The following is a 9,288-nucleotide window of genomic DNA, read 5'->3' on the forward strand; positions in this document are numbered from 1 at the left end:
AAGACTCAAAAAATTAAAAGCTAAGCTGACTAGGAGCACAGAGCACACACTATAAAGTTCCTAAAGAAACAACCAGTCAAACAACTTTCAAGTATTTCCGCTCCGGGTGATTAGGACCGGACACCAAAATACGAGAAAGTGAATCAAAGGGCCTTCCGAAGATAGTCTGGGATGATGAGGGCCCAGTCCTATCAGCGAAGGTATCAGAGGAAGTTACGCTGACCTCCTAACAACAGCCTGCGCCGGTGCAAGCCCCCAAGCTTCGCAAGGGTGCCCTCCAGTAGTACTGTCGAGAGTGATACAACGTCGACCTCAGGTGCCACGGGATTCCCCTCCGCAGCCACCTATGCAGATCCCTAGGAGAGGCAACTATGGGTACCAACTCGTCGCAGAAGCCAGGCGGAACAGTCGTGAGGTAAGTTCGGACAAGTAGGAGAGGGGGTATCTCTCTTCCCTGTCTTCACAGACCCTCATGCTTAATTCCCAGATCCGGAGCTTTCCTGGTCTTCCTAACGCTATTGGATTTACTCTCGTTAATCAGACTCTTATGTTTGACGTTTTATGTGGCCTTGGAGAGTTAACTCTCCTCTCGCCTAATCCAAGACCCTAAAATCCTAAACTTGTTGGTGTAATAACTAAAACAAAAAGTTCTATTGGATTTTAATTAAGCGCTTGATTTTATTAGGCTGTTCTTTAAGTCACAAGGTAATGGAGGTGAAACTTGTGGTGTTTTTATGGACGCAAAAGAAATTAATAAAACTTAGCTACATGCACATGCACTTTTGTTTTCGATGAAGAGCAATTTCTATGAGGTTCAGAGGTACTTGTAATATAAACAAATTTTCTTTTTCTTTTCAGACTCCACACTCACAAAAGCTAACAAAACTAAATATGCCTAAAAAGAGATGCAAATCTTACCCTAATGCAAGAACTATATGTGGATGCAAGATTCAAAGACTACTCTAAAAACAAAGAAGGAAAGTTGCTGCTTTACCAAATTTTGTCTTGCCACTAAAATGCTTAGATAGAAAATGATGTGTTACCAATCATTTCGTCCAAACAATAAAAACAAGTTCTAAGATAAAAACAAAGCACTTTCACTTCGCAAAAAAGGAAATCAAATGAGAAGCAAGTTTAAGAAAGCGAAACTCAAAAAGTTTCAAAAGATTTTCTTTCAATCAAACCAAAAAGTCTTTTTCAAAGGAAAGCTCTCCAAAACTCACACCAATGATTGATAAACAAGCAACCAAACACTTTTGTGAATTGACACCTTTAAAATGATGAAAACTCAACAAAAATAAAATGTGTTTGAACTCACTTTTGACAATCAAAAGCAGCAATGAAAGTCCAAAATATCAAAAGACAAGTTTCAAGAAAATGGTAACAAACAAGTTTCCCGAAACGAAGGAGCAAATGGTCATAAAAATCATTTTGCTAAGCAAACAAAAAGTGTCATGGAAGCAAAAATGGACACAAAGATTGAACCCAACCTTCCTACTCTGCCGAAACAGAGCAATCAAGATTCTTAAACAGAAATCTTGTGTGTCAAAAATCAATGACGCTTGCAATCAACGAAAACAAGACTAATACTCCTTATGACTAGAGAGAGTTCAGAACAAGATGCCCCCGGTCAAACAGAGAACTGTTACTGGAAAAGTGACTGCTTGACACTGACCCAAACCACCAGACAAATATTCAGCAAAAAGAAAATTTATAAATCTTGAAATTTGTGTGATATACGCGCCTGCAATTAAGTGCAGAATGCGTGTATACGCGACTGTAACTAAGGAAACCTGCGTATACGCGGGTTCACTTAGTGAAACTTGCGTATATACGCTTCTGTAATCCAGGAAAAGAGCGTATCTGAAGTCTTTCAAGAAAAATAAAAAAACACAGACTGAAAAACTGGAAAAGCTTGGAGTTCAAGAAAAGATCAGACAGTCAGAGCCAACAAACAGAGGGGCTGAGCCTTGATTGGCTTGAAGACTACCCAAACTAGGAACAACAAGAGTGTTGTCCCCAGCGGAGTCGCCAATTCTGGTTGAAGGGAAAGTACCCCTAGGGTCCTTTGGGCTAAGACTCTACCAGACTGAAAATTGCTTATTCAAAGAAACACACACATAGCCATCATTTTTACTTTTAAGCAAATTCTAATGTTTAGGGTACGTACCTAAGGTCCTACGTTCGAGAAGGCCTTTAGGGTCCAAACCCTTCTTGGAGTTCCCTTCTTCTTTCTTTGACCTGCAAGACAAACAAATCAAAGAACACAACAGTACATGTACAGATACTTACGTATAAACCATCTTTATGCTATAAAGTTAGTTATAAAAATCTTTAAGTAACCACTTGCATAAGAATTCAAGACAAGAATCTCATAAGCATAAAGAAAGATTGTTTCGGGAACAAAGACGTGTTTCTTTATATATAAAGGCAAATAAAGTACATATATCGGAAAGATATCACCTGAACACCTTCAGCAGGCTCCAAGCAAAGCTTCCTCCCGGATTCGTTCCAGCCTCAAGCCTCCAACAAGAGCTCCTTCCAAGTCCTACTCAATGATGATATCAAGGATGAATGATCACCAATACACATGGAAACAAGGGTTTCCTATGCAAAATGTGGGAAGTGCAGAAAACACCAAGGACTTCAGACCTGGTCTAAGGGAAAAATCTCAGCATAATAATCTTGCTCTCTTCTCTCTCCCCTTGGCCTTCCCTTTGATGTCTTTCTATACCCTCTCCAAAGTAGTTTTTTAGTTAGGAGTTGGTTGGGAACAGTTGGGCCACGGGCACTAACAGGTGATCTAGCAGGTAAACCCGCGATCTCCGCCCGAAAAAGAGGAATTTATTATTTTTTTAAGTGTTTTAATAGATACACGCGGGTTGGGTATGACAGACCCGCGTGTACACGCGTTTAACTCAGGGCAATGTCGCGTATAGGGAATAAAACACTGTTTTTTAAATTTTTGGACCAGGTCTGGAAGGAGGGGTTGCCCTAGGCCATGATTGCAGCATCACAAACCATAAGAGTGAGATTTGGAGCTATAACAGAGACCCAAGAAAGATAAGCAGGCAGCGGTACCAGTCCACGTGTCCCCGAGGAATCCGCAGTTTGATAAGCTCTCAATGGAAGAAAATGGCAAGGCTATAACCATTGATTGAGATGATGAGGAGGAGGACTTACAGAAGCTGATTCCTGAAGTTGAAGAGGAAAAAGAAGTGTAGGCAGACATCTAGCTGGTGTGCTCTGCAACAAAATTTCCCAACTACGTCCCTCCGTGAAATGGGAAAACCAAGATACCAAAGGATCTAGATGCCACAAAGAACGCACTCCAGACCTGGCTCCCCCGTAACGAAATTATGTTTGAGGGCTCACACCTGGGCCACATGCCCATAATGAAGCTCGAAGATTGGGATCTCGTGGGCAGAGAGAAGTTCCCACACTTAGAGATGAAGAGCCTCATGAAGCAGAGCACAGAGGGGTCAGTCATAGCACTAGATCTGCAAAAATGGTTGCATGGTGTGGAGAAAGTCGGATTGCTTCATCTGTTGTGGATACCACACTTTCACCGCGTGCCCATCACCATTTTTGTCATCAGGCAGCTACTTTGCCTAGTGTGTGATGGGTACTTATGGCTGGAGGAGCCTATTCCCATCACGACGGATCTCATCCATAGAATTTCTCAGCTTCCCTGTAAGGGAAAGGACCCCGTAACGATAGTAGGAAAAAGTAGCGATTTGTCTCTCATGGAAGCCATGAAGAACAAATATAAGCTCGAGAATAAAAAGAGGGGTTATGCCATTATCAGTATCAAGGGTAAAGGGGTGCGCGTAGCCACCCAACTCCTGCCTAGGAAGGTAATGAGAAAATGTCGCGGCGATGAAGTACCAGCGCCAATAGTTGTGTTGACCAAACAATGTGCAGAGGGGGTCCAATTCAACTGGGTCAAGTTCCTATGCGAGGAACTCTTGATCAACTGCAAGGAAGCACAGGAGTAGGGTAAGACCTTCCATTACGTGCGGTTGCTCTTGTCCATTTTTCTGGTAGCTGGAGAACTGTCGGAGGACTAGCAGTTCCCAAGCATTGAGCGTGACTTACCAGAGGCTGCAAAGTATGCATTGCTCTGGGCTACCAAGGATGTGAAGAGAATTCACGATACAAAGATCTTCAGGGTGCTCATATACGCGAGCATCCGAATGTGGATTAATAGGATGTCGCGCCTGTCCCCTACAGTGCACAACAGTCAGCGAAGCTTTGTAGACTTCAAGGTGGACATGCACAATATTTACATCAAGGCATGAAAGGATCCAGTGCAATAGTGGACCAAGCTCCCCTTCATAGACATTGATGATGCAATTTTTACATTGTTAGAATCATGGCCTCCCGAGTGGTGTGCCCCAGATTTGGCAGAGTTGCATAGGATAGTAGCACAGAAAAGAAAGGATGAGGCCAAGTTGTGCGTCACACAGCTAGCCAAGAAGAGGTGCAATGAAAAAGTGGTAGTAGAGATAAGGGTAGTCCGTGAGGTAGCACAGGCAGCCGCGGAGCAAGCAAAGGTCACCGAAGTAGCAGCAGCAGCGCATAAAATAGGGGCCACAACAACACAGGTAGTGGAGGGCTAGGAATTGTCCACATAACAGGAGGAAGAGGACATAGATCTTGCAGAAGAAGGCACAAACCCAGGCGCAACTTCCACCCAACTCAAAAGGTCGCACACCACAGAGAGATCAAGTTCATGGAAAAAGGTCAAGGCCTCCAAATTTGCCATCGAACCAATCACGTTAACGGAAGGTGACCTCTACGACATCAGTGATATGATTCACGAGGTCACCAAGGAAGCACTCCAAGAAGCCATGTCAGAGCAGCAGACTGGGTTGGGGGCCCTAAGGTTGCAGCTACAGGAACTATAGGTGCGGCCCCCACAGGAAGGAACCATAACCACCTACACCATAGTAGTCACATCAGTAGTAGAGCAGATGCTACATGCGCGGATGGCCAATACCATAGTGCTACTAGAAGGGGCACTAGCAATAGAGAATTAGATCAATCGAGCTGCAGTTGGCAAGATCAATGGACTTGGCCTTAATTTGGTTTCCCTTCCACAAGACACACTGTACCAACTGCAGGATGGAATAACAGCAAAGCTCCGCGCCAGGGAGGGACGCACAATTCAGGTGATGAGTGAGAAAAAGATCAACATCGAACAACTTAGCCTGCAGTGTGATGAACTGGTGTCACAAAATCAGTAGTTAGTACAGACAGTGGATGAAGCATGCCGACATGCAGACCTACCAATAGAAATGTGGATCCACTGTTTCGCAAGTCGAGTCCAAAACGTGCACGAGGAAACAATGCGAGTGTAGCTGGAGCTAAATCTCTAGATTGTCGAGCTGCGGCTGAAGGCGCAGCCTTCCACTCCCCTAGAAGTTAGAGAGCAATGCATTAGCGCTATCCAAACAGGGTTGGAAGAAAGTGGACAGGCAGTGCAGGACTGTACCGGTATGTTGGACCAAGTCTTTAGAGTCCTCACATCCTTATAGGAGGACCCCAACATACAGTGCCTAGAAACAGAAGTGCGCGAGCTTCAAGAGCAGTACGAAAATGTAAAGGGAACTACACAGATAGTCGTCCTCACTCAACAGCTCGCAAAGATGTAGCAAGCAAGGGCACTAAAAGAGCAGGTGGATGCCACAAGATAGAAAGAGGCAATTCCCAAAGTGCACGTCCAGCCATGGATTGATGAGGCCTTCACCATTACGGCAGATATCGAGGGCAAGCTCACATAGATGTAGGGGCTCTACGCACTAAGTAAGGGATTTGATCCTCACAAGGAAGTATCGGAAGAGCGTGTGCAGTAGATCCAACAAACCACAGAACAATGTGCTGTGGACCTCCAAGCCATTTGGGATGAGTTGGAGGGACTCTACGCCAAGATTTCCGCATCAACAGAGTGACTCGAGGGCGAGTCACGATGTTTATTTTGGGGGCTTGTTGGGCATCGGATCCCACCACAACATGTTTTTGGGCTGAAATCCTAGGTTTTGGTCAAATGTATTGTAAGACTCTGCGAATTGAGGGTGCAGAGCGTGAAGTATAGGTTGTGTCATAGGGCTATCTGCCCTAAGTTTTGTAATGTAATGTAATGTCATGTCGGCCTACCCATGGTCCGCAGACCATGGGATTGTATAAATAGAGCGAAGCTCTAAGTTATAAAGATAGCTAGCGGATTAGCAGAGTAGAGATAGAGAATAGAGTGAGAATCTAAGTGTATTGGGTCATAGTAGTAGGAATAGGCTCTGCAATTGAGCGCGTAGAGGCCTAATAGAGTCTGCAGCTGAGTGCGCGGACCCCTGTTGAGCCTGTAACCTTGAATGAAGAATAATAAAGAGAAGTTGATTCCAAATTCTGTGCATCTGCTTGTGTATTGAATTCTATTCATTTATACTGTTTTGTTTATCACGCACACTTATATGATTGTTGTATATACTATTAATTATCACTAGTCTTACACAGATAAGTTAAGTAATCAAGTAATAACAGGTTAAATAGTAAGGAACTTGGGTATAATACAGATCATGCCCTGAGTATGGCTACATGAAGGCAGCATCACAGGCTGCAAGGGACTAATAGATGCGTGTAGAAACGTGCATGTAGGGACAAACCATGGACCGCCAGAAGCTCATCGAACATCCCCAGGGTGCGGAAACCTGGTTCTAGCACCCCCCCATAATACTTCGAGTGAGACCTCATACCACGCTCCGCGGACTGTTGCCGAAAGGGCCAATAGTGTTGGGACTTGTTTAGCTAAAGCACCTCTAAACTTGGGTCAGGCCCATATATGCCAACAGTGAAGCAATTTCACAACCACATCTACCATTGCATCATCCTAGTAATCTCCAATCTTTCAGAATTTGGGCTCCACCTCCATACCAATATTTTCCTGTTTCATTTTCAGTGGCACAGTTATGTCATGATTCTCAATCTACGGTCCCTCGACCTCATGGTGACCCTTGGTTTCAGGGATATTAATCTTTTTTTAATCCTCGGTTTCTTCTTCAATAGCCACATTATAGCATTCCAGTGCGTGGCTCAGCTAAGTACTCCAATTGAGTTGAATCAGATCCAAAGTATCTTGCAGTATCCTAAAGATTGTTGCTTTAACTTCTTGTAGCACTTCCTCAATACATTGAAACCCATCTTTGAAGTTGAACGTCATTATGAATCCTTTGCACAGAGTATCCCATTCACCTGTACCATGGCAGAGCTTTATTTCCAAGTACTAGTTCATCAGGATGACATACAAGGTGTGATAGAAAAAGAGCACCCATTCAAGTTGGGGCTTTGCTCCATAAGCCTTAGCCCATTTGGCCAAGTGTGCATGTGGATCATCCTTCCCATCATATTTGTCTATAATTCATACCTTCGGCTTCCCAAAGTGTGTTCTCATCATCCTCCTACACTCACGCCAATCATCAAAACTACCCTTGTGTGTAACCCACCATCTTGCAGGTATAGAATGCAATGCCCAATCCAAAGCCCGGAAGCACTGCTTCTTTGGTACTTCTCTCTCAAATGCATCCAAAAATACATCTACATCATTCAAGTCATTGTAAGTGGGCATATTTCTTACCTCTGATGATACACATTGTAGCGACTGGGTCATCATGTTACAACTCAGCATAGTTACTTCAAGTAGTCGATTATGCCAATGCTCTAATTCTTCATCAAAGTTTGAGGTGCAGGAACTCTCAAAATCCCATGTAATTCATCCATCCACTATCAGATTCACTCAATCTCGGTCTCGTGCTGTTATTTACATATGCAGTCCAAATCGTCATCGCTGTCATAATCGCAGACTGGTTTAGTATAGCAAGATCCTTCAGCAGGATCAAGGGGGACTATTACACGAAGCAATTTATTTTTGAATGTCATCTTTCTCTTCTTTAGGTTGATTACCCCATTCATGTCAGTAGCCCAATCTATGCCAAGGAGCATAGGGTACGGGTTGCTGTCATCCACAATTTCTATTACTTCAAAGTCAACGAATGTGCTCGTACCTTCGATGTCTATAGTTACTCCTTGCATCAATCCCATGGGGATAATCTTCTGTTGATTTTCCATCCTTAACTGAATTGGAGACCACTGCAGCACGGGTCTTCCCATCCACTCCCAAGTCTGCTTTGATAAAATGTTCATGTTTGACCCCAGATCTAGAGTAACATGATCCATTTCACATTCTCCTATCTACGCAGTTAGTCTCATCTCACACCTTATCCTTACTTTATGCTTACCAATTTTCTGTACCACATGCGGTTGACTTGGAGTGTTTCCGGCGCATCTATTTATAAGTTCTTGTAGCCCATTCACAGCCTTGCTATCACGTAGCAACTTCATGCAGGTCTCTAGAAAGGTCATAAGCATAGAAGGGTCCATTTCCTGATCAGGCTTATCCCTGCTCCCTGAGGTAGACACCTCAATGAAGCTCTTCCTTGCTTCCAAGAATGTTTCACATGCGCGCTCCAAATCAAACTCAGCCTCCTTCGCTAAAGCTTTGTGAACCCATGCACTATCTTCGGGCTACTTCCCCTTCTCATCACCCATTGCAATTCCATTTTAGAGCATTATATTCACATTCAGATCCTCCTCGCAAGGCTCATCCCTTATCATTTGAAGGTTCTGAGTCGGCTGAGGTGGTAGCACCCCTTTGTCACATATCCTCGCTATCAGTGTAGGACATTCCTCTGTTTCATGATCAAACTGAGTACAATATTTACATGACAGATGCGTTGGGTTAGTGCATTCACGGGCATAGTGTCCTAGTCCTCCACAATTGTAACAGATCAGCTGTCCCTAACCTCTGCCGGGTCCTCCTTTGCCTCACCCTCATCCGCGCCCCTAAAAGCCTATTCGCGCCATCCCAGTGCTTTGGTCAGGAGGTCGTGTTTCTTCCTGGACTCTATAACCGGGTGTTCTATCTATCATCAATTCATAACTTTGGTAGTTGTGCTCATCATGCCCTACTGACTTGCAAAAGATGCATAACAGTTGTTGTGGTGTTTGTACAAACTTCTGTAGCAAATTACAATTATCTATCGTATGTTTTCCTACTACTTGACATATAGTACACCACAACGTAGGCCCCGCACTTGGTCCTTCTTGGGCTTCCGGCCTCAAAGGCATTAGTCCTCCTCCTGCATTATAATTCGCAAAGACCAGGCAATTGTCTTTCTCATGCCCCTAACCTTTACATTTCAAGAACTATTCTGTCCTGCTTCAAACTTTGCATTT

This window comes from Pinus tabuliformis, chromosome 7, assembly GCF_031772625.1.
Source record: "Pinus tabuliformis cultivar Carrire ecotype Pingquan chromosome 7, CPIR1, whole genome shotgun sequence".
NCBI classification, from domain to species: domain Eukaryota; kingdom Viridiplantae; phylum Streptophyta; class Pinopsida; order Pinales; family Pinaceae; genus Pinus; species Pinus tabuliformis.